We start from the raw sequence: 26,999 nt of genomic DNA on the forward strand, positions 1-26,999 counted from the left end.
TTCATTGTGCACGGTGGCACCAACTATGACTGTGGACCTATGCGGTCATGTTAGAGCCACCCTGCATATACAGTAAGGGATGTAGAGAGAATTCTTGTACCATTGCTGTCAACCTTGTCCAAGCTTGGAGGCGAAGGGATTCAGATGTGCTTTGTGCCATTTTCAGGAGTGTGGAAGATAGTGTGCTGACCATGGTTCAAGATGTCACAGCTACAAAAGCATGGACCTTGTTGCAGAGCTAGTACAAGACCACTAATTCGTAAAGGATTTAGAATCTTGAAAATCAGCTTCAGCAAGAGAAGCTGAAGTTGATTTTGAAAATCAGCTTCAACAAGAGAAGCTGAATAAAAGTGCAACGGTGGAGGTGTTTCTCACGAGAATCAAAGATCTCCTTAACTAGATGGCTACAGTCAGCATGAGTGTGCTCTCCTTGGATCTTGCTCGCTGCAATCTAAGGGTATTGTCGCCTAAGTATGATAGTTTTGTTACATCTTTGAATGTTGGTGTCAGACCTACTCTTACATTTAAGCAGTTTTCATTGCTTCGGGATGGGGAGATGAGGATCAGAGTTGCATGGTGGGGACCAAGCTTTCTCCCACTAACACAAAGAAGAAGGGCAGGGATTCTAACTCTTCAAATTAGAAGAAAAAGGTTAAATGCTTTTACTGCAACAAGAAAGGGCACATAGCTAAAGAATGCAGGAAATTGCAAGGAGATACTAAGAATGGCACTCCAAAGACCAAGGAAGAATCCATTCATGCTACAGAAATAGATCTATTTGTTGCCATTGAAGAAGTGTGCAACAAGACAACTAATGTTGCACCATGTGATGATTCGTGGATCATCAACAATGGGGCTTCTAGGCGCATGACCAGTGGAAAGGATTGGTATTCCTTCCTAAACCCTATGAGAGATGACATACATCATGGTAGCAATGGGCAATGATGCGAAGTGTCCAATAAAAGGTTCAGGCACTATTTCACTTATATCTAAAGAAGGTTGTACAAAAAGTATTTCAAACATAGTCACACGGGACGGGGACGGGAATGGGGATTGGACGGGGGACGGCCATAAGTAGGGAACGGGGATGGGGGAGGGAACGACCATAAGTAGGGAACGGGGACGGGGGAGGGGGAGGGAACGGCACTCAAAAAAAACTTTTTTTTAAAAGTTTTTCTACTCTACACTTATTCTACTTTGGAAGTACATCAAAATGAGCACAAATTTACACTAAAATGGTAAGCTAGAAGAAGCTTGAAAGTTGAGGGAGAGAGACTAGAGAGAGTAGATACACTCTCTCTAGAGAGACTAGAGAGAGTAGATACACTCAAGTCTCATAGAGTGTGGCTTGAGGCTTGAAAGTTGAGAGAGAGAGAGTTTCTTGAACTTTGAAGCCTTGAAAGTTGAAGGGGTGTGTGTGTGCTTGTAGCCTTGTAGAGGCTTGTTCTTATATAGATATTAGATAGGCAACAGAGAGAGGCAAGCCTAGGCCAAGCCTTAAGGCCCCAAACCTAAAGGCCAAGGCAAGAGAGAGGCAAGGGCCAAGGCCCAAGCCATCCCCAAACGGCCAAGCCAACAGCCATAAACAGCTAGAAATGGCAAAGCGTCCCCAAATAGCTAGAAACGGTCAGAAAAACGGGCAAAAAAACTGGCAGAATGCGGCGCAACGGCTCCCTGCCGTCCCCCCACAGCTGTCCCCGTTCCTGAAGGCGTCCCCGTCCCCGTCCCTTGTGAGTAACGCTTCCAAGGGGACGTCCGTCCGTCCCTGTCTCGCCGGTCCGTCACGTTTCGGCGTCCCTCCGTTCCAAGCCCTCGTCCCTTGTGACTATGATTTCAAATGTTCTTTGGGTTCCAGATATGAAGATAAACCTCCTTTCTGTCTCGGCCATCACGGACCGTGACTTGCGGGTTCACTTTGACAAGAATGGTAGAGTCATTCTTGATGGAGATGACAAGTCATAGCAAAGGGCATTTGGAGGAACACCTTGTATGAGCTTTTAGTGTTTGCAGTCCAGACGACTTGAGTTAGCATGAGAGATATGGACATCTTAGTATACAGACTCTTTCAGCGATGTAGAAAGGTAAGCTAATTGAGCATTTGCCACTAATTTCTCACAATCCGGATGTATGTGAAGCTTGCATGATGGGTAAGCAACACTGGAAATCCTTTCCACAAGAGGCTAGTTTTAGGTCCAAGGCTTCTCTTCAGCTCGTACACGATGATCTTTGTGGAAAGATGAGTAGAATTGCACTTGGAGGTTCTTCCTATTTTTTCACATTATCGATAGATGATTATAGTAGGAAGATTTGGATGTATTTTCTTAAGGAAAAGTCTAAGGCATTTGGAAAGTTTAAGGAATGGCTTGCATTGGTTGAAACTTAGCCATGAAAAAAATTAAGCAGTTTAGAACATACCGAGGAGGAGAATTTATGTCTGATGAATTCTTGAGTTTTTGCAACGAAAGACGTAGCTCACTAGCGCTCACACTCCAGCAAATGTTGTTGGAGAGAGCACAAGACTCATGCTATTATTGAGATGGAAAGAAGCATGCTTAATTGCAGGAATCTATCTAAATCCTTTTAGGCTGAGGTAGTTAACAATGGCTGTGTACATTCTTAACAAGAGTGCAACAAAGGCCGTCAAAGGGATGACTTGATCAGGCCTACTTGGGTAAGAAACCTTGAGTTGCACACTTGAAAGTTTTTGGGTGTGAATGTTATGTACATGTTCTAGATGCTCAGAGAATCAAATTGAATGCTAAAAGCCACAAATGCATCTTCTGGGTTTACAGCATGGAGTTGAAGGGATATTGGCTCTATGATCGTTAGGCAAAGAAGATCATAGTGATCTGTCATGTGGTATTATTCCAAGAACAACCATGCCACATGGAGGAAGAGTTTCCTTCTTCTTCATCATACAAGGAAATCACCAAAGCAACATAACCTCCACATGTAGCACGGGCTTCCTTGCATTTTGATGGGCGAAGTAGTCACTTGGTGGTAGCATTGGTCGAGTCTACATATAGACCTGATCATAGGGACTCCTCGATATGTATGGGACACCTTCGTATTTGATCTCAAAAAAAGGTTTTCACCTCTCCCCAATATATGACCAACCTGGAGAATGAGTTTTATAGACTCTCCCAAAATGGGTCTCTAATACTGACATACTCTAATAGTGTAATCACATTAGTATATTAGGTATATCCAAGGAGGATAAATTGAAACACTTCATTAGATGTTTGGATACTAACATTAGGTTTACTATAGGTAATTTTGAGCCACAATCATATGACAGGGCTCTCATTCTCACTCAGAATCAAGAAATGATGCTGAACAGAGGTAAGCCCAAGCAGATCCAGTCTAGCTCCAAAACATTAGTCATCCACCACCCAATAGTCATCATCCCAAGGTGGAAAGGGAGCTTAGAATAGCAAAGATAACAAGAAAGATTTTTAAAGCACCTCAGAAGGAAAGAAAACACAGGAGGAAAAGGCCATTACTGGTGGATATCTCCAACCAGAAGAGAAAGCGTGGTATAAGGGGAAGAACGGATGTTTTTTCTGCCACATTGTGGGGTATGGTAAGAAAGATTATACCAAGTGGTAGGTTGTTTTTTCTGCCACATTGTGGGGTATGGTAAGAAAGATTATACCAAGTGATAGGCTGTACAAGCCTCTCTTTGATAGTAGCCACCACTATAGCTGCATCCATGCCTCTCACATCGACCACTAACACTGTTCAACTCATACCCACCTTAAACACAATACCACAGTGGTATGTGACGATAAGCAAGAGAGTGATGTTGAGGGAAAAAAGAAAGCCCTCATTTGTGCTTGTGGCATAGCAAAGGGACAATAATTCATTGTCCTCTTCAATATGGAAAGCTCAGATGAGTTGTACACTTCTACCCCATCATTTGGATGTAGACGGGTTCACACCCGCTCTTCGCACTCACATATCTCATAAGGCTCAATAGTTTGAATTCATGGTTCAAAAAAAGGACACATTTCAACAAGACTTCACTGTCTCATCTCTTTTGGGGTGTGATATGATTCTCAGCATTCAATGGTTTAGGGATTATGCACCCATTCTTGATTAGAGATAGGACACTTTCACTATTGTGGATGGTATTCTTGAGCGTTTCTTGATTCGTGGGGGTGTCATGTGCAAGACATGCATTGGCTAATCCCAAGCTAATCCTGAGGAGAGCAACCAGATAAAGATTGATTAGGACCATAGATTTGGAGCATTGATTGTTGTTTTGGCAAAGGGGTTTGACTAGTGGTGGACATGGATGCTGTCAGCAGCCAGCACATAGAAGATGAGTAGGTCCTGTCGGCTACAACATGTGAATTATCTTGTCCAGGAGCTGGCCGACCAGTAGCAGTCGGCCAGTTCACCTGGTCACCACAAGGCCTATAAATAGCATTGTTGCTCAACGTATTGACTCATTCAGCCCTTGTTTGGCTGGGTCATAGGGTTCCTTTTTGTACTATAGAATATACTGAATACTTAGCTATCTCTCTCTCTTCTCTATCTTCTGTTCGCGTTTTGCATCAGCATGTTCCAAGATGGTGTTTAGGGTTGAAAGAAGACTGCTTCCGCATATGACATTGGTATCAAAGCATCAAACTCACCAAAGCTAAACACTGATTCAGTCCCAAATGAAGGTGCATAGGTCCAAGGCACAAGAAAGTGCACATGTACGAGGCCCAAGGCAAGGAAGAATTCCCAGGAGGTTGGTTGGTGGTGTTCCATAAAGCCCAAGGGGATGGCAGTCTTGTGAGTGGGTGCCACTTGGGGCACACTAGGAAAGGCTTTCAGGCAACGGTTCCAGGGGAGGTTGATCCTCCAAGGGGTGGAGTGAGAGTGCCAGACTCATTTCTCAGGAAAGAAGACCAAAGACAGTGTTCAGGGATAGGGCAAGAACAGAATGGGGACTAGATGGAACAAATGCATAGATCTTCATCAGAGCTAGAGTGGATTTGGATACCGGACTGGGTGTTCAATGAAAAGGTTGCTAGAGAGGGAAGGATGACAGAGGGATTCCGAGAATAGAGAATGGGATGATGATAGTCATCAAAGGTTGCTAGAGAGGGAAGGATGACAGAGGGATTCCGAGAATAGAGAATGGGATGATGATAGTCATCAAAGAACACAAATTGGAATCCTGTCATCAAGTTTAGCAGAGGAGGATGTCATGTGGAAGACATGCACTGGCTAATCCCAAGTTAATCCTGAGGAGAGCAACCAAATAAAGACTAATTAGAACCATAGATTTGTAGCATTGATTGGTGTTTTGGCAAAGGGTTTTGACTAGTGGTGGACATGGATGCTGTCGAGGAGTAGGTCCTCACATCCATTCATGCGTTATAGATGCATGGGATGCACTATGAAGGTGCTTTGTTGAAAATATGTTTGCACAAGTCAAAAGACTCAAGCACATATGACGCTTTGTTGAAAATATGTGACTCTTTATTGAAAATATGTATGCACAAGTCAGAAGACTCAAGCACACATGATAGTAGCTACTCTGTTTCACTTTTTGTAAGAGACTGAGGAGTTGCTTATATAAAACAACTAACGCAAGAACCTAATGTAAGTTGGCTTGCTATCATATCGTTCAACTTGGCTTGTGTTTATATGTTCACAACTTGATAAATAGCTTTTATGTAATGCTTTCACACACATAAGGCTAGTGGGATTTGGTTAATGTGGCTGACATGCCTTTCTACTGGGTCAACTAGCCTATAAGCCAAGAGCTCATGGTTTGCCCCTTTTGTAGCTCTTGGGCATCCCATATGGGAGTCTTGCCCCTAAGGCAAATAGCCTAAAGCACCTATGATACCTACATGCTTCTACAATGCTTCTACCCTACTATACCTACATGCTTCTATAATGCTTCTACTCTATGATACCTACATGCTTCTGTAATGCTTCTGTTCTATGATACCTACATGTTTCTACCCTAAGATAACCTAATTGCTCTATTCTCCAAGTGGTTTATGTGACACATACTAACACATAAGGCTTTAGATGTTGACCCTACGTAGGTTGTGCTTGATATGTCCCTTGACTAGAGCTCAAAATGGGGTCACGACATATGATAAATAAATGCTAAAAAAGGTTCTATTGATGTATGAATGTAGCAACGATGATGGATCAGTATGTCACATAGAATCTGAGTGCATGGATGTATTCTTGCTTAGCTTGGGGTGAAAACTCCATGGCTTCCAAGTAGTCCACCAATATTTGTGGGCAACTCCAAGAAACTCCTTGTTGAGCCAAATGACGTCGTGAGTGTTTGGCCCTTGAATTTGAACTATTTGAGTCTCCGAGTGGAACCATGCTTCCACTTGTGGAAGAGAATTTGCTTGGGCTTGATTACTTTTGTGTTGTCGACCACTTCAAGCTATTATTTCTCATTCAGAAATGTCTTGCAAAGATGGTCCAATGTAAGGCTTCAACTATGAGACATGGAATTCATCTTGCAACTGTCTTGTAACGTTAAATTCATGAAGACATCATGCATAGTCTAATTATCTAGTAACTTGAACTTTATGAAGACATCACTAATCCTCTTTAAGATAGAAATTGTGCCAAATCTTTGGAAGAGAGCTTGGGACAATGCTTGCCCACTTGCTTCAACCGATTCTTCAAAGAGAAATACCCAATCTTCCTCGTAGTTGGAACTTTGACTCTAGACTTGTTGGCTTGCCTGGCATAGCCTTTTTGTGATTTGGATAGGTTCTCCTTTAAAGACTTAATAATATCTAAAAATGTCTCTCTAGTTTTGTTGGCCTCCAATGGTGGAGACACCATCCTCATAATAAGAAAAGACGAGAAACGACGACCAAATGTTACCTTATAATATAATATACAGTTTGACCAATACTGGTATCATTCAAGATAGCCTCCACCAATGGAAGATAGTACTCCCATTTTGATTATTGGGGCATGGAAATATGATTAAAGAACATCAAAAGCCAATTGATTATCAAAATTTATGGCTCACCATTTTTGTGTGGAATGCATGTGTAATCCAAAGTTATCAAATAATGAACCCCATAAATAAGAAGTGAACTTGGGATCTCTGTCATGGCCCTGTGAAAATGGAGCAGGACAAGTGTGGGCATGGTGGTTGCAGGGTCAGAATATTTTATGATTCACATGGGGGGTGCCCGGACAGTGTTTAAGATGTGTGGACATCCCTAGGTGTGAAGGGGGAAACTAAAAACATTAAGTTTTAATGTTTATTGAAGTTTGCCCCTAGGCCTTAGTGGCCCTAGGAACTTATTTAAGTTGGGGCCCTAGGGATTAAATTGGGGAGGAGTTTTCTCTCTCTTCTCTCTCTCTCTTCCCTTTTTGGGGAATCGTGTAGCAAAAGTGGAGTTCCCTCATGCGCTTGAAGGCTAGCGTGGAAAAGCTCAAGAAGGAGGAGGCGACTGCTGAAGACCAGTTTGGTTGCTGTTTTTCTGAGTGGAACCAGCCGTACAGCACTGTACGGCCAGAACTGGGCACACTCTCTCTCTCTCTTTCTCCTTTGTTGCTGGCGGCGCTCAGGGCTGCTGCTGGTTTGGCTGCGCAGAAGCCCTGTACAGGCTGTACAGACTGTTTTTCAGCAAGTACACCTTGTATAGCTGCCGTACAGTGTACGGGCAGCAGGGTACAGAAGGTACAGTTGCTGCAGAGGTGTTAACAGGTGCTGGACAGGCCTGTTCTCTCAAATTCAGGCGACCAGAATCAAGACAGCCAACTGTTTGTGCAAGTACAACTCCTGGCACGTATCCCGAGGCGGTACAGACGGGTACTGTGCTGATTTTCAGATCTGTATTTTCAAGGACAGCATAGGAGTGAGCATCAGGAGGAGGATACAGGCAAGTGCAATCACATGTGTGAAGCAGGATTGTGGATTCAAGTGCCTGCAGGCACAGATTGGTGCTGTTGCTTCCTCCAGTGTTGATTCACGAGCTGAACTTGGTAAGCTCTGTTTCTGTTCATCCATCTCTCTTTCTACTGCTTGATGTCTGCTGCAGGTATGTGTTATCTGGCTCCTTGTGAGAGGAGGGGTTTGGCAGATTGACAAGGGATTAAGACAGAGATTGGACAGCACATGTATGTTTGAGCTGAGAAGATGTATCATGCTCTTGAGTTATGCCAGATGTATGCCCATGGCTGGCCTGCTTAGTGATCTTGGCTGATCAGAGGGAGGCACAGTGTGTTGTTTGAAGACACAGATCTGTGTGCATAGATCCTCTGTGCTGAGAAGGATTTGTGGGCAGTCAGATTGGACTTACAGGTGTAAACTCTTGGCTGGTTTTTGTGTTGTACTCAGCCATACATATTATTATAATTGAATAAAGAAATACCGCAAGGGGCGCCAAGCTTTGGGGCCAACAGGTGTCGCTGTGTTTTCAGATTTGGGCACTCTAGCTCCAATCTGTGTTTTGTTTTTCATCTAGACTACAAGTGGACGGGTGATTGCTCCTACCGCACTCTGGTTTTTCTATCAGAGGCCGGTTTCAAGGTTCCGTTGCCGGGACCAATCATCAACTTTCTGAAGGGGGTGAGCTCATGGTTGCTTTGAAGAAAGCCATCGCTGAAAATTCAGCAATCATGTCTGATACAGAGGATGAGTACTTCTATCATGAAGAAGAAGAGCAAGAGACTTCTCCTGAAAGAGATGTATCTGAGGATATTTTTGCAGGAGAACAGGCTGCAGATGTTGAGCCTTATGAGGATGTAACACAGCCAGAAGATGTGCATGGTAAAGAGGATGATGATGCTCGGTTCAAAGATCGTTTGGCTAGTCTTCTGGATACTTTTATGCAGCTCACACAGAGCGAGAGATTTGCTGAATTTATGAGATCTCGCACAGAGCCCCGCACAGAGCCCCAGAAAAAGAAGAAGAAGGATCGTTCGAAGAATCTTCCGCAGGGTCATAGTGGTGCCATCCCACAGGAACCATCTTTTGGCCAGTTTCCGAATATGCAGCATGCTTATGGTGCAAACTCTCAGAGTTCCTTCTATGGACAGCCACCTATTCCTCAGCAGAACATGCATCCAGGTTATTTTGGTGGTGGCTCGGTGTTTCAATCCATGACTGGGGGTTATCCTCAGGGAGGCATGGGTATGTATGGGCCTTTTGGAGCCAATTTTCAGCCTGGCATGCAAGGGAATATGTATGGTGGTATGCAGTCCGGTATGCAAGGAAATATGTTTGGAAGCATGCAACCTGGGATGCAAGGCAATATGTTTGGTGGCATGCAGCCAGGTATGCATAATGGAATGTATGGAAACATGGCTGGAATGTATGGTATGCCTGGCATGGGAATGGGAAATGTTGACCCAATGATGGGTATGAATGTTGGGGGCAGCAATCTTGCGGAACCACTTCCATATGATAATCTAACGCCTATGGGAAAGGCGAAGGATTACAAGGAAGGAGGAGCTGCAGTGAAGTTTGACACTTTCAGTGGGGCCAAGGATAAACTTAAAGCACTTACCTTTTTACAGCAGTTTGATGCTGCTTTTTTTGGTGGGAATTACACAGAGTCCTCTAAGGTGAGGAAAGCTGCCACTTTTCTCAAGGGCAATGCTTTGCAGTGGTGGTCTACTCTTCTTTTGCAAGGCATAGCACCCACCACATGGGTCCAATTCAAACAGGTTTTCTCTTCCGTATGGCTCACATCTACATTTGAGGTGGATGTTATGACCGCATGGCACAAGCTGGATGCTTCAAAGTGTGATAGTTTGGAGGATTATAACAAGAAGTTTTGGGAAGCTCTACTCCCAGTGACTTCTTATCGTGCCGTGCCATTATCTGAGCAGGTAGAGAAGTATTGTTGTGGGCTGCCCAAGGAGGTACGAGATTATTGTATAAAGACAAGAGTAACGAACATGTCACAGATGATTGAAAATGCTATGACAGCTAATGCGTTACTCACAGGTGGTTCATCTGGATTTAAGGGCAGTAAGAAATTGAGCAAGAAAGCTGAAAAATTTGGGCCTGCTTCTCGTGATGCTAAAGGGTCTTCAGAGACAAAGTATAAGAAGTTGCCAATGCCCAAGAGGACTTCTGAGGAAAGACAAGCTTTGAGAGATGCTCAAAAGTGTTTTTACTGTACTGAAGAGGGGCATATGTCATTCAATTGTCCCAAAAGAACGTCCAAAAAGGACCCTGACAATAAAGGAGAGCCCAAGCCAAAGAAACCAAAGCCTTCTGCAGGCTTAGTTCCTGATCTTGTGGGGGAGCAGCTAAGTGGTGAAGCATCAGAGTTGTGCAGGGCATGGGGCAAAGTGAGAGATCAGAATGCTTTGATCTTCTTTGACACAGGTGCTAGAGCCAACTTCATTTCACCAGATTTGGCTGGCCGATTGGGGATTCGCGCAGAGGAGATGGGGCCGTTACATGAGGCTAATATGGCTTGTCCAGGGTATGCAGAACCCGTTACTCCTATTATTGGGAAGCTTCGGCTTCATTTGCAGGGTTATGTGGACAGTGAGGAGTTCTTCATCATGCCTTTGGATGGCTGTGATGTTTTGTTGGGGATGCCATGGTGCCACAGGGTACATGCGGTGGTGGATACTTACAACAGGAAAATTACTCTGACTCATAGAGGGAAAGAGCATGTATTGGATGTAAAACTCAAAGGGGAATCTGTTCCTATTGTATCCGCTTCGGCGATTTCATCAGTAATGAAAAAGCATCTTTCCGCGTACTTGATTTATGTAAAGGATGCACAGGATGATGAGTCTAAGTCTAATTTGTCAATGTTAGATAAGGACAGGGCTGATTTCTTAAGTGGGTTTCAAGACTGTTTTTCCGAGTCATTGCCAGGAGAATTACCTCCTGAGAGGCCAGAAGATCATGCCATAGATCTGATTCCTGGAAGTACTCCACCGAATAGACCGCCGTACCGTGTTAGTCCAGCCCAACAGGAAGAGATTATGAGTCAGGTGCAGGAGCTATTGAATAAGGGGTTGATACAGCCTAGCTCATCACCCTTTTGCTCACCTGTGCTCTTAGTGCAGAAGAAGGATGGTTCTTGGCGCATGTGTATTGATTACAGGGCGCTGAACAAGAATACCATCAAGAATCGATTCCCCATACCGAGGATCGATGACATCTTGGACCGCTTACAGGGCTCCACAGTTTTTAGTCGTATTGACTTGAAAAGCGGGTATCATCAGATACGCATTAGACCTGAGGATGTGCATAAGACAGCATTCCGAACCACGTTTGGGTTGTATGAGTTCTTGGTTATGCCCTTTGGTTTGACAAATGCGCCTGCCACATTTAACAGAATGATGGACAAGATTTTCAGGCCTCATAGAGAGTTTGTGGGCACATTCTTTGATGATATGATTGTGCATTCACGAACTGAGGAAGAGCATAGAAGGCATCTGGCCATTGTGTTTGCAGAACTCAGAAACCATAGGTTTGTGGTTAATGGCAAGAAGAGTGAGTTCTTTTTGCAGGAGATACATTTCTTGGGGCATATTGTGTCTGGTCATGGAGTCCGTATGGATCCAGCAAAGGTGGAAGCAATACTTAATTGGCCAGCTTTGAGGACCGTGCATGATGTACACAGCTTTCTAGGATTGTGTTCCTATTACAGGCGTTACATACGGCACTTTGCTGAAATTGCTTCGCCTCTTCATGCTTTGACGAAGAAAGCAACTCCGTTTAGATGGGCTGATCGGGAAATTACAGCATTCAAAAAGCTCAAAGAAAAGCTTACTTCGGACCCAGTATTGGTGTTACCGGATCTCCGAAAGGCTTTTGTTGTCCAGTGTGATGCATGTGGAAGTAGCATTGGTGCAATTCTCATGCAAGAGGGACATGTGATAGCCTATGAGAGTAGAGTTTTGCAAGATGCTGAGAAGCATTTACAGGTGTATGAGAAAGAGATGTTGGCTGTAATTCACGCTCTTTCTACTTGGAAACACTACTTGCTTGGGGCTGATTTCACTGTGCAGACAGATCATCAGACCTTGCGATATTTCCTCACGCAGACTAAGCTTTCAGAGAAGCATATGCGTTGGGCAAACTTTTTGTCAATGTTTCACTTTCAGATTGTGCATGTGGAAGATTCACCTCAGGTTTTGCAGCTTTATCTCGATGCCTTTGAGTTAGAGCCGACTCTTATTGTGGCTCATTCAGGTTCAGCAGAGCATGGGTCTGGAGCATTACCTGATGCTCAAGAGGGGGGTAGCACCTCCACTCCCTTGATACAGACAGGCTCAGATGACATCTAGAGGTCGCTTGGTGCAGATTTTATCTCATCCGAAGGTACTGAGGCTGACAGTACATCTGTTTATGGGACTTCTATGATATATGTGTACTAGTCACATGGAGATTTTTGTGGATATGTATGGTTCACAGTGGTATACAACTTGGACTATTACTATGCCATTGGTTTGCAGTGAATGTTGATACATGTGTATGGCTCAGAGAGATTGGGACGCTGATCTTGCCATATTTTATATTTCACTTTGGATATTTTGATGCCTCACCAGAATGCAATCGAGGACGCTTGCCATCTTTCAAGAGGGGGGTATGTCATGGCCCTGTGAAAATGGAGCAGGACAAGTGTGGGCATGGTGGTTGCAGGGTCAGAATATTTTATGATTCACATGGGGGGTGCCCGGACAGTGTTTAAGATGTGTGGACATCCCTAGGTGTGAAGGGGGAAACTAAAAACATTAAGTTTTAATGTTTATTGAAGTTTGCCCCTAGGCCTTAGTGGCCCTAGGAACTTATTTAAGTTGGGGCCCTAGGGATTAAATTGGGGAGGAGTTTTCTCTCTCTTCTCTCTCTCTCTTCCCTTTTTGGGGAATCGTGTAGCAAAAGTGGAGTTCCCTCATGCGCTTGAAGGCTAGCGTGGAAAAGCTCAAGAAGGAGGAGGCGACTGCTGAAGACCAGTTTGGTTGCTGTTTTTCTGAGTGGAACCAGCCGTACAGCACTGTACGGCCAGAACTGGGCACACTCTCTCTCTCTCTTTCTCCTTTGTTGCTGGCGGCGCTCAGGGCTGCTGCTGGTTTGGCTGCGCAGAAGCCCTGTACAGGCTGTACAGACTGTTTTTCAGCAAGTACACCTTGTACAGCTGCCGTACAGTGTACGGGCAGCAGGGTACAGAAGGTACAGTTGCTGCAGAGGTGTTAACAGGTGCTCGACAGGTGCTGGACAGGCCTGTTTTCTCAAATTCAGGCGACCAGAATCAAGACAGCCAACTGTTTGTGCAAGTACAACTCCTGGCACGTATCCCGAGGCGGTACAGACGGGTACTGTGCTGATTTTCAGATCTGTATTTTCAAGGACAGCATAGGAGTGAGCATCAGGAGGAGGATACAGGCAAGTGCAATCACATGTGTGAAGCAGGATTGTGGATTCAAGTGCCTGCAGGCACAGATTGGTGCTGTTGCTTCCTCCAGTGTTGATTCACGAGCTGAACTTGGTAAGCTCTGTTTCTGTTCATCCATCTCTCTTTCTACTGCTTGATGTCTGCTGCAGGTATGTGTTATCTGGCTCCTTGTGAGAGGAGGGGTTTGGCAGATTGACAAGGGATTAAGACAGAGATTGGACAGCACATGTATGTTTGAGCTGAGAAGATGTATCATGCTCTTGAGTTATGCCAGATGTATGCCCATGGCTGGCCTGCTTAGTGATCTTGGCTGATCAGAGGGAGGCACAGTGTGTTGTTTGAAGACACAGATCTGTGTGCATAGATCCTCTGTGCTGAGAAGGATTTGTGGGCAGTCAGATTGGACTTACAGGTGTAAACTCTTGGCTGGTTTTTGTGTTGTACTCAGCCATACATATTATTATAATTGAATAAAGAAATACCGCAAGGGGCGCCAAGCTTTGGGGCCAACAGGTGTCGCTGTGTTTTCAGATTTGGGCACTCTAGCCCCAATCTGTGTTTTGTTTTTCATCTAGACTACAAGTGGACGGGTGATTGCTCCTACCGCACTCTGGTTTTTCTATCAGAGGCCGGTTTTAATCTCTATCTCATGTGATTATCCATGTTAAACCATAAATGGGGTACCAAAGTCTGATAAAGAGATGATTGATGTTTTCTGTTGTGGCTATCTTCTTGCAAGAACTAATGAGCATGCAAAGCTCACTAAACCAATCATAACACACTGGTGACATACAATGTGTATTTCTAGTTCCCATAGCTATTGAAAGAGGCCCTACAAAGTCCATGTTTAATCTTGAAAATTCTCCTCGGGAATAGGCAAGAGCTACACATACCTACCTTCTAGAATCTTTACTTTTTTGGCAAATATGACATGGCTACACATACTAGTTGATTTCTTTTTGCATTTTTGGCCCTAATAGAAAAATAACTCTATCTTCTCCAAGGCACTATTGATCTGATGACTCCCTATAAGAGAATCATGGGCATCATGAATAAGTTTCTATTGTTTCTTCCCTTAGTACACAAAGTTTTTTTTAATAGAATAATCAAACATTTTGAATTATATATAGTGGTACAGTTTTGAACTCAGAGGACCAAGTTACACCGAGTCCCAAAAATGGAGAGTCCACATAATACTGTGCCTTCGTGCTATCCAAATCTTTTCCTTGAATCTCTAGCACAGTGGATTCCTGCATGGTCTAAATGGTAGTCCTTTGACTAAGAGCATTAACAATAGGGTTACTGGGACATATTTAATCACGCCTCCAAACTATTGGAAAAGTTGAGTCCACACCTTGCTTTCTTGTCACTTCATTAGGCATGGTTTGTAACCATTTAAGTGCCTGGTGATCTGTCTTTATGGTGAACTCCCTCCCATTTAAGTGCCATGTGATTATCCATGTTAAACCATAAATGGGGTACCAAAGTCTGATAAAGAGACGATTGATGTATCCTGTTGTGGCTATCTTCTTGCAAGAAATAATGAGCATACAAAGCTTACTAAACCAATCATAACACACTGGTGACATACAATGTGTATTTCTAGTTCCCATAGCTATTGAAAGAGGCCCTACAAAGTCCATGTTCATATCTTGAAAATTCTCCTCGGGAAGGGCTACACATACCTACCTTCTAGAATCTTTAATTTTTTGGCAAATATGACATGGCTACACATACTAGTTGATTTCTTTTTGCATTTTTGGCCCTAATAGAAAAATAACTGTATCTTCTCCAAGGCACTATTGATCTGATGACTCCCTATAAGAGAATCATGGGCATCATGAATAAGTTTCTATTGTTTCTTCCCTTAGTACACAAAGTTTTTTTTAATAGAATAATCAAACATTTTGAATTATATAGAGTGGTAGAGTTTTGGACTCAGAGGACCAAGTTACACCGAGTCCCAAAAATGGAGAGTCCACATAATACTATGCCTTCGTGCTATCCAAATCTTTTCCTTGAATCTCTAGCAGAGTGGATTCTTGCATGGTCTAAATGGTAGTCCTTTGACTAAGAGCATTAACAACAGGGTTACTGGGACATATTTAATCACGCCTCCAAACTATTTGAAAAGTTGAGTCCACCGTCTTTCTTTCTTGTCACTTCATTAAGCATGGTTTGTAACCATTTAAGTGCCTGGTGATCTGTCTTTATGGTGAACTCCCTCCCATTTAAGTGCCATGTGATTATCCATGTTAAACCATAAATGGGGTACCAAAGTCTGATAAAGAGACGACTGATGTTTTCTGTTGTGACTATCTCCTTGCAAGAAATAATGAGCATGTAAAGCTCACTAAACCAATCATAACACACTGGTGACATACAATGTGTATTTCTAGTTCCCATAGCTATTGAAAGAGGCCCTACAAAGACCATGTTCATATCTTGAAAATTCTCCTCGGGAATAGGCAAGGGCTACACATACCTACCTTCTAGAATCTTTAATTTTTTGGCAAATATGACATGGCTACACATACTAGTTGATTTCTTTTTGCATTTTTGGCCCTAATAGAAAAATAACTCTAGCACTATTGATCTGATGACTCCCTATAAGAGAATCATGGGCATCATGGATAAGTTTCTATTGTTTCTTCCCTTAGTGCACAGTTTTTTTTTTAATCAAACATTTTGAATTATATATACTGGTGTAGTTTTGAACTCAAAGGACCAAGTTACACCGAGTCCCAAAAATGGAGAGTCCACGTAATACTGTGCCTTCGTGCTATCCAAATCTTTTCCTTGAATCTCTAGCACAGTGGATTCCTGCATGGTCTAAATGGTAGTCCTTTGACTAAGAGCATTAACAACAGGGTTACTGGGACATATTTAATCACGCCTCCAAACTATTGGAAAAGTTGAGTCCACCACCTTGCTTTCTTGTACTTCATTAGGCATGGTTTGTAACCATTTAAGTGCCCGGTGATCTGTCTTTATGGTGAACTCCCTCCCATTTAAGTGCCATGTGATTATCCATGCTAAACCATAAATGGGGTACCAAAGTCTGATAAAGAGACGACTGATTTTTTTTGTTGTGGCTATCTTCTTGCAAGAAATAATGAGCATGCAAAGCTCACTAAACCAATCATAACACACTGGTGACATACAATGTGTATTTCTAGTTCCCATAGCTATTGAAAGAGGCCCTACAAAGTCCATGTTCATATCTTGAAAATTCTCCTCGGGAAGGGCTACACATACCTACCTTCTAGAATCTTTAATTTTTTGGCAAATATGACATGGCTACACATACTAGTTGATTTCTTTTTGCATTTTTGGCCCTAATAGAAAAATAACTCTAGCACTATTGATCTGATGACTCCCTATAAGAGAATCATGGGCATCATGAATAAGTTTCTATTGTTTCTTCCCTTAGTACACAGTGTTTTTTTTAATAGAATAATCAAACATTTTGAATTATATATAGTGGTACAGTTTTGAACTCAAAGGACCAAGTTACACCGAGTCCCAAAAATGGAGAGTCCACATAATACTGTGCCTTCGTGCTATCCAAATCTTTTCCTTGAATCTCTAGCACAATGGATTCCTGGATGGTCTAAATGGTAGTCCTTTGACTAAGAGCATTAACAACAGGGTTACTGGGACATATTTAATCACGCCTCCAAACTATTGGAAAAGTTGAGTCCACCACCTTGCTTTCTTGTCACTTCATTAGGCATGGTTTGTAAGCATTTAATTGCTTGGTGATCTGTCTTTATGGTGAACTCCCTCCCATTTAAGTGCCATGTGATTATCCATGTTAAACCATAAATGGGGTACCAAAGTCTGATAAAGAGACGACTGATTTTTTTTGTTGTGGCTATCTTCTTGCAAGAAATAATGAGCATGCAAAGCTCACTAAACCAATCATAACACACGGGTGACATACAATGTGTATTTCTAGTTCCCATAGCTATTGAAAGAGGCCCTACAAAGTCCATGTTCATATCTTGAAAATTCTCCTCGGGAAGGGCTACACATACCTACCTTCTAGAATCTTTAATTTTTTGGCAAATATGACATGGCTACACATACTAGTTGATTTCTTTTTGCATTTTTGGCCCTAATAGAAAAATAACTCTAGCACTATTGATCTGATGACTCCCTGTAAGAGAATCATGGGCATCATCAATAAGTTTCTATTGTTTCTTCCCTTAGTACACAAAGTTTTTTTTTTAATAGAATAATCAAACATTTTGAATTATATATAGTGGTGTAGTTTTGAACTCAGAGGACCAAGTTACACCGAGTCCCAAAAATGGAGAGTCCACATAATACTGTGCCTTCGTACTATCGAAATCTTTTCCTTGAATCTCTAGCAGAGTGGATTCCTGCATGGTCTAAATGGTAGTCCTTTGACTAAGAGCATTAACAACAGGGTTACTGGGACATATTTAATCATGCCTCCAAACTATTGGAAAAGTTGAGTCCACCACCTTGCTTTCTTGTCACTTCATTAGGCATGGTTTGTAACCATTTAAGTGCCTGGTGATCTGTCTTTATGGTGAACTCCCTCCCATTTAAGTGCCTAGCGATGATCTATATTTATTGTGAACTCCTCTCATAAACAAAAGGCCTTCAATGCTTGAGTGTTGTGATCACCCCCAATATCTCCTCTTTTTGGCTACATTCAAATTTCGGTTGTAACAAGCCACTGGTTTTCCATCTTGTTGTAAAATAACTCCAATAGAAAGATTTCTAGCATCGGTGGTAATAACTTTGAATGGTCATCCTAAGATGCGAGCTTGTGAACTAGGGCTTCTAAGGTCACTTTCTTCAATACATGAAATGCTTCGAGAGCCTTTTCCATAAATGAACACTTTTTGGTGATGCATCTTCACCCCTTTGAACAGCTTTGTGAGAGGTGCTGTAAGGTTTGAAAACCTATCCATGTGTACTATAGGCCTAGAAAATACCCAGAAATGACCTGATTTCCTAAGTAGTTGTCACATGTATCCCGCACTTGGATGCCACATAGACATATTTGAACAAGAAGGTGCAGGACCTGGGGTGGAAAATTTGTCCCATGTGAGCATAGTCCGGGACGAGTCAACTAGGGTTCCACTCCATTGTTGCTCTGTGTGTTTGGTCTGTGACCAAATGCCAGACATCTATGTAGGTTGCATGTAGAAGGGGGCATCCCTCATTCAGGGCTCTACCCCAGAAAGGGGGTATTATACCCCATGTTTGGGCAGAGGGGCCAGGGAGGGCCCCAGGACCACTTGCCCACTAGCCCAAGGAGGGGCTGGGCAGGCTGTTGACCAGCCCAAGAGGGCTTAGCCAGGTAGCCGACTAGCCTATAAACCAGCCTAGCCAGGCGGCCAGGCCTGGGTGCTGCCCAACACCCAATCGGTCAGCCTAGAAGGCTGCCCAACAGCATGCGCAAGGTGGCCAGGGCAGCTTGGTGTGAACATGTGGGCTTTATGAGCATTAAAGGCTACTTTAACAGGTCGTGGGTCTCTTTTCAGCAAACCCACCTTGATAAACAAGCAAACCCACCTTGATAAACAAGCCGACCATCATCTTTAGGGGGTATAAATACCCAAGGGATAATTCAGTCCTTTTCAGCAAACCCACCTTGATAAACAAGCCTACCATCATCTTTAGGGGGTATAAATACCCAAGGGATAATTCAGTCCTACTCATCTCATAATTGACAAGGTGCTGAAGCTACTCAAGGGCCAGGATAGCTAATGGAAAAGCTAACGCAAGGGTGAAGGATTGAAGGTCAAGGGCCGAGATCTATCTTAGCTAAGAAGGTTCAGGTTCAATCTTTTATTCTAGATTTTGCATCATTCTAATAAAAGCAAATACACCATCCGTGGTGGGGGCTCTACAGAGGGTATTCTGGACCCAATATTGTGTCCTCTTCTCTCTCTCTCTCTCTCTCTCTCTCTCTCTCTCTCTCTCTCTCTCTCTCTCTCTCTCTTTTTCTGCACATCTATTTCAATTTTGTGTGTTATTCTCATTCGTGAAACATGTGCTGATTTCTGAGCATTGAAGTTACTGTTCTCCCCCGAAGCTTCCGCATGTTACAGTGGTATCACAGCCTACTTCAAGTGTAAATATTCAGCAAGAAACCAATTTTTTTCTCCTCGCTCGTGTGGTTGGTTTTCAGACTCCGGTGGACCACCCCTTTCGGAGTGACTCTTGTCCCTCGAAGGACGGTTGGTTTGAGCCTCCGAAAGTGTCCCACACACATAGTGGATGGTCAGATTGCGCTCCGGAAAGGAGGTGCATTTTCTTGCTACGTGGCAAGCTACGACGGCGAGAGAGACCAAGAACCTTGGGACCAAAGTGCACCAGGCAGCTGAGCTAGGGCATTAAGCATGAGTGTAAAAGAGATGTTCCAACAGATGATGCGAGCAATCGCAGACCAGAGTACCAAGTTGGAAGAGCAGAAGGCATAGGTACTGGCTCTGGAAGAGAGCACCCGTTCTCTACCTCCGTGTTTTCTGTCTCCTCCTCCCTCTCTCTCCGTTTCCCAGATTCTTTATCCTCTACACAGGGACCCTTTTGAAGGGTCATGACCGCACCCAGAGTTCGATGCTTGAGTTGCAGATGCGTGCATTGGAGATCTGACAACGTGAAGACGATGCCATGCGATGCGTGGAACATGAGCGATACCTTGCGGCTTTGGATGCAAGATTAACATCAACGGCTTCCTTAAATCATTTTCTTGAGAAAATGAATTTTAGTAAGTATAATGGTAAACTAGACCCCATAACTCTTTATTCATGGTTGCATCAATTTGAAGCTTACTTTGCCGCAGTTAGAAAAAATGATACTGACAAGGTGATCTTAGCCAATTGGTACTTGGAAGGTGAGGCCATTCCTTGGAGGACCCACTGGGCTCATGCCCACACTAGATGAGGTATGGCAGCTTATGTTTGGGATGAGTTTGTCTGCGACCTTAAGTAGCGGTTTCTACTGCCCCATTACCTTGAGCGACTCGAAGAAGAGTTTAGGAGAGCGTGTTAGAATGCACAACCAGTCCTTCAGTTTGCTAATTAAATTTCAAACTTATGTTTGCAGTTAGACTTATCTGTTAACGTACAAGAAAGGGCAATTCCTGTATGGTCTTGACATGCAAATCCAGTGGGAGGTGCGTATGTTTAGGCCAACCACCTTCGAAGACGCACTCTCGCTTGCGTAGAGTGCAGAAATGAAGCACAACGGCAGAAAGCCGAAGACTTCCCAGCCGGCTACACTTTCTAGATTAGCCGGAATGTGTCCAATGCCCCAGTCCATTAAGTGTGAGCTAGGAATCCCAAACTTTCCACCCATTAGCCACTTGCAGGCTAAACAAGCAATCAAGAAAGGCGCACATTGTGTGATGATTTACATCCAGACTGCTGGGGCATGAATTCGACTTTTGAGAAATTAGAACGGAAATACTATTGGCCAAAGAGGCGAGATGTGTTTTCATATGTACAACACTGTGATATTTTTCAAAAGGTGAAAGCTCCTCATAACTTTGGTACTAAATTGAGTTTTTCTAGTACATTTCACCCATTGACGGACAGCCATACAAAAATCTACAACCAGTTGGTCTTTGATGTGCTGAAGTGTTATGTCCACGATTAGCAAGGTAAGTGGGAATCTTATTTACCTTTAGTTCAAGATGTTTTGAATGATTCTTTTTCTTCAGCTATTGGACAGGACTCCATATGAGGTACCGTTTGGAAGACCATTCTAGTCGCCATTGACCAGAACCTTGTCTTCAGTACCTGAAGAGTGAACAGATTGACAGAGTCTTACTAGGAGTTTTTGGAGTCAGTAAAGGACATGTTGGCTAAAGCGTAGGAGGCCTACACTTGACATGCCAACAAAGACCGAAGGGATATGAAGTTTTCAGAAGGTGATTGGGTTTATCTTCGGATTATGAAGCAAAGGTTGAAACAAGTGGGCAAGCGATGCCCAAAGTTGTCATTTAGGAGCTTCAAATCTTTTTCCATTCAGAGAAAGATTAACAAGGTTTCAATGAAGTTGAATCTACCTCCGAGTTGGACTATGCATGATTTGTTCCATGTTAATTGGTTAACACCATATGCATGTCTGATCCCTTCAGAAGTGAACGACGAAGCAGAACGAGATATCATTGGATGAAGCTGAAGTGATGGTTCCAGAACAGAACCTTTTGCACCGCTTCAAGCATGGCTCAAGCCAAAGGCAAAGACAGTTCCTCACAAAGTTTCAGGACCAAGGGACACACGAAGCCGTACGGCTTGACAAATAGTTCTTCGATGTCTATTCGGAGGCTATGAAGCTTCCGTCAAGTTAAGCAGAAGGGGATGTTACGTGCATCCCGCACTTGGATGCCACGTAGACATATCTGAACAAGAAGGTGCAGGACATGGGGTGGAAAACTAGTCCCATGTGAGCGCAATCTGGGATGAGTCGTCAGCCAACGTTCCACTCCATTCGTCCGAGGTCAGGTGTGCATTATCCTGCACATGAAACAGTGTGCCAGTCCACACTGTGACCCTCCCTCTGGAATGATGTCAGTTGCTCTGTGTGTTTGGTATGTGACCACATGCCAGACATCTGTGTAGGTGGCATGAAGAAGGGGGCATCCCTTAGGGCTACCCTAGCAGAAAGGGGTATTATACCCCATGTTTGGGCAGAGGGGCCAGGTAGGCCCCAGGACTTGCCCACTAGCCCAAGGAGGGGCTGGACAGGCTCTCGGCCAGCCCAAGAGGGCTTCGCCAACAAGCAGCCAACTAGCCTATAAGCCAGCCCAACCAGGCGGCCAGGCCTGGGTGCTTCCCAACACCCAATTGGCCAACGTAGAAGGCTGCCTAGTAGCATGCACAAGGTGGCCATGGTAGCTTAGTGTGAACACGTGGGATTTATCAGCATTAAATACTTTAACAGGTTGTGGGTCTCTTTTCAGCAAACTGACCTTGATAAACTGCCATGGATCTCGCTGAGGACGAGTAAGTTGATGATGAACTTTAATTTCATTGTAAAATAGAGCACTTTCTTAATTGCACCTTAGTGATGAGGAGGAGGAGCTAGCATTTTTTCTCCTTCAAAGAGCATGATGGAAGTTATACGCTCCTCTCTCCCTCGGCTCCCCCCCCTCTCTCTCTCTCTCTTTATCTATCTCTCTCCCTCCTCTCTCTCTCTCTATCTCTCTCTCTCTCTCTCTCTCTCTCTCTCTCTTTATCTATCTCTCTCCCTCCTCTCTCTCTCTCTCTCTCTCTCTCTCTCTCTCTCATAGACACATATGCTTGCAAAGAGGTAGAAAGAGAAGGCTAAAAGACACCCCAAGATGGGAACTAGCAAATATTATATATAAATTTAATTTTTTAAAAAAATAAATTTTGATTGTTATTTCGACGACTTTTTTCACACATATTTTGAATGTTATTTCGACGCCTTTTTCCACGCATATTTCGATGCCTATTTTGATGCACATATCGACGACATGACTAGGTGTGGAAACTAAGCATCGAAAAACAATGATTCTCTTGTAGTGTTTTTTTGAGACTAGTCATGGGAAGGGAGAGCATGATGGTGCGGGCATGTGTGTGAAATGTGCTCTGAGACATCATTAATTGTGGCAGGATGTCGAGCGATTCAGAGATGCGGGCCACGTGGTTGAGTGGTGCAACATCATTGTATCCCAATCGTGATGCTTAGATTGTCAGGAGATTTTTTTGCACGTGGATGGTGGCATGATTGACCATAGAGCCTCCCATGATTGCCACACAGTACCTAGCACCTTGGGCTTACATTCCATTAGGAGCACGTGCATGGCAGTCCCCACTATTTACACATGACGGTTTGCATGCTTCTGTGTGGAGGATGCATGGATGGCGATTGGTCACATTGTGCCTTGAGAGGATGGGCAGATGCATGGATATAGACAGTCCTCTCCCTCGAGCATCCTTCACATCCCAGTGTTGTCCGATGAGCACACAGGTCATGTGTTCATGGTGGCCAGCTATGATGACCTGACAGATTTGTTACAGGAGGGTGATGTATTTGTTGTGTTATTTTTGGTGAGGGAAATAGTGAGGGAGTAGACTACTATCCGATGAGTTGCACATCTCTACTCCCAGCCTGTGCGTAATGACCTGGCTATGGCGTTCTTTCTCAACTTTGCCCTCCTGGGCTTCACACGGAGAGTGAGGGCGTCTCTATCAAAACCCCCATAAGACAGACATTCCAAAGGGATGGCACTAGCGTTGCTGGTGGGGAGGAAGGCTACTTTCTAAAAGACCATGTCTTCAACCTACCACACCCTACACTTCGCATAGAACGCCCACTCTCTATTCCCATGCCCATCCCGTGTAGTATTACAACCACCTACCATTACATGCACAACACAGTCGCCAAAGTCCTCTCGGACGTGCTCTAGGAAAGAAGACACGCAACACACCGGCAGGAGCTTCACAAGTTTGTGTCCATCTCTACGTGAGCACCCACGACTTCATTTTCTCGGCCTCCTACATCACCTACTTCAAAGCCAATCAGCACGTGCCAATCAGCATCCTTCGGTCATCCTTGCTCAAATATAACTCTCGCCCTGACCACCTCATTCCCTCCACTTACCTCCACATCAACAAAACAAAGACCGCCAACTTCTTCACCATAGCTTACAAGGCGCACACGCTTACCCATTGGTGTGACTTGAATCTCATAATTGAACCTGTCCAAATACATATTCTTGCATCCTCAACACAAGGGCATGGTGCCGTTGATGAATTTGGATAAGGCATCTGGGGTCCATCGAGATGTAAATTCAATATTTTTGAACGCTACACTATACTAGATAGGTGACATTTTAAGATTGAAAGCATGCATGAGGTGAAGTTGTGACTATGTATATCCAAGTTGTGTCTTGGGGCCTGCTTTCATCAAGGTAACCTTAGCCTCCTTCATGTTAACTTGCCTTAGCCTCTTTCATGTTGACTTACCTACTATGAAAAATTTAATGGGGAACAAACCTCTACGCATGGCTTCAACTTATTCCATTCAACTTTCAATGGGTAACCTTAGCCTCCTTCATATTAACTTGCCTTAGTCTCCTTCATGTTAACTTACCTATGAAAATTTTAATGGGGGACGAACCTCTAAGCATTGCTTCAACTTTCAATGGGTATATTGCCTATTCTCCCGACAAATTATCTCATGTCCACTTATCCTGCATTGCATTAAGGCATAAAGGTAGTGATAGCAACTCATGCATATAAAATAATGAATGGTGCACAATAGGAGTTTTCAACATAAAAACATGTGTAATTTGCATCCACAATCCCTCGTAAAACATATGGAGATGTGTGTGTGTGTGTGTGTGTGTGTGTGCGCGTGCACATGCGTGCCCACACACAATGTGTTTATGCATGTGAATTTGTGTCTTTGTGCACTCACATATGCGACCAAACATATTAGGTACACACACACATGTACTTGTATCTATGAGAGTGTGTTCATTGTTTGTATTAGTGTTGATACATTGCCAAGAGTGCTGGTAAGCACTTTAAGCATTGATAATTGTGCTAGTAAGCCCTATTAGCATTGCTAGTTGTGCTAGTAAGCACAACTAACATTGCAAATAGTGTGCTAGTAGTGCTAGTAAAGCAGTACTACCACTGCAAACAAAAAGTGATATCATCACTAACTGGGACCAATACGATTGTTTTAAGGAACACTATACATACATTTGAGTGGGCTCTTAGTTACTTTATCTTAGCACCCCATAACTATCTATTTGCTAACATGATTTGCTGTGAACAACATAACACATGGCCAACGTTTGGTAGCTAACAAGATTTATTGTTTGGTACACCATGACCAGCTATTTGGAAACTAACAAGACTTATTGTGAACAACATAGCACATAGCACAGCTCTTCTTTAAGGCATAATGTTATAAAACATTATATGTGTGTTTGCATGGCAATAAGAAAATACCCATGCAATACATGTTTATAGCATTGTAATGGCAGGTTGTTTCACTATATTCATAGGTGGCTTTGCTGGGGGTGGGTACATTAGGAAAAATATGGACTCTCCATTTTTCCCCGTAAGGAGTGAATAAAAAAAGATTAGCCTAACCAATGAGAGACATGGGATTTTAGATCTATGTAACATTGATCTTTTTGTCATATCTTTGCCCAAATCTCTTAAGACAATAAAATAATAGAGTCCATAATATCATAAAAATATAGAGAAATGTCAGATTTCATGTCAGATTCCATATGCTTCATGTTAGATGTACCTTGTGGTCAGCACATGGAAGTTTGAAAACCAAATTTTATTTTTTCTCTTTTTTTATGTTTGACTTTTTACTTTCCCTCCTTTTGCATTTCACTACCTTTTCATTTCCCCCCCCCCCTTTTTTAGCGAAATTTAATTTTGCCATGTCTTCTGCAACTCTAGTTCTTTCTTCACAAAATTTTACAGGTATGTTATTCTCCACCATAGCTCTCTCCTCATAAAATTTCATCTCATTTGGACAAAACCTCTATGAGTTATGTACGTTTTCTCACATGAACCTTCTTTTCTTTGCGCCACAAATAGCTATCTTGATCTAAAGTGGCATCAAATTCTTATGAGTAATGATCATATGTTTAGGGATTGTCTACGTTTTGTCTTGATGTAAGATAGGTTTGTTTATGTTTTGTCTTGATGTGTTGTTGTTTATTTTCACAGGAGCAAGGTTGTGAGCAACAAGATTGTGCAAATCAAAGTAGTAAGTTGCTATTTATTTCGTGTTGTTTTAATCTTTATTTGTTGCTTATAATCTTCTCTACACCACAGTGGAGGTGTTTAATAGGAGAGATGATGAAGGTAATTGGATCCCTAATCAATACAGTAAGTTAAATTGGATTTTAATGAGACCAAGTACTCGTGTGAGTTTCAAGGTCAAGCTCAAAGATGTAATAGACCCCAACAAACAATGGAAAGGTAGAATCAAAGAGTTCAGGAGATGCACCAATGGTACAATAATAGAGGCTTTCATTCAGCATGTTTATATGCATAAAGAGATTTGAGTGCATCATGACAACTTCAGTGCGAGACATAAGCCTAACAGTAAGTTTATATCTCTGTGCTTTGTGTTCCTGTACTTTGAGTCCAAGCATGTTTTAATACAAGTATATTTGTTGCTTGCAGCTTTATATCCATCAACTCTACATGAATGGCAAAATGTAGAGTGCTTAAGTGGAAACCTAAATGTTTTACATGCAGAGATAGGTGCCTTGATCTATGACAATAAGAGTGCAATCGAATTGGCATCTCAGAATGTTTACTTTTATGATTCCACATATGTTGTGGAGAGACATAGTTTAGAGTACATTCCACTACCACCGTTGTCTAGCCAAGAATGGTATAATCCTAGCTTAGACATGTCAAAAGCATGTAGGGTAAAGATAAAAACTGATGTTCATGCTACCATGAATCCCTCCACAAGCTCTAGAGATGTGCATCTAAGTTGGTTTGTTCCAGTTAGTTTGTTTGCACATTTGTTTAGATCCTGTGAAGTAGTAAAGAAAACTAAGATTACGTATTAATGCAGGTGCCCATCTGAGGATTGGATGACTCAGTTACTAGGTGAGTC

At 43.0% G+C, this 26,999-nt stretch overlaps 1 protein-coding gene across 1 annotated transcript in view; it reads left to right on the forward strand.

Moving 5' to 3' along the window:
- The window catches only part of LOC147619877 (pentatricopeptide repeat-containing protein At2g13600-like), a 39,430-nt gene that overhangs the window by 11,956 nt on the left and 475 nt on the right, over positions 1-26,999 (forward strand). Inside the window, exons 4-6 of the transcript XR_015270095.1 lie at positions 26,093-26,132; positions 26,305-26,473; positions 26,555-26,992. The gene's annotated coding sequence lies outside the window, so the exon portion shown is untranslated. The remainder of the gene's footprint in view (positions 1-26,092; positions 26,133-26,304; positions 26,474-26,554; positions 26,993-26,999) is intronic.

Source organism: Cibotium barometz, chromosome 32 (genome assembly GCF_041138505.1).
Source record: "Cibotium barometz isolate CiBa-2024 chromosome 32, ASM4113850v1, whole genome shotgun sequence".
In the NCBI taxonomy this organism is placed as follows: Eukaryota; Viridiplantae; Streptophyta; class Polypodiopsida; order Cyatheales; family Cibotiaceae; genus Cibotium; species Cibotium barometz.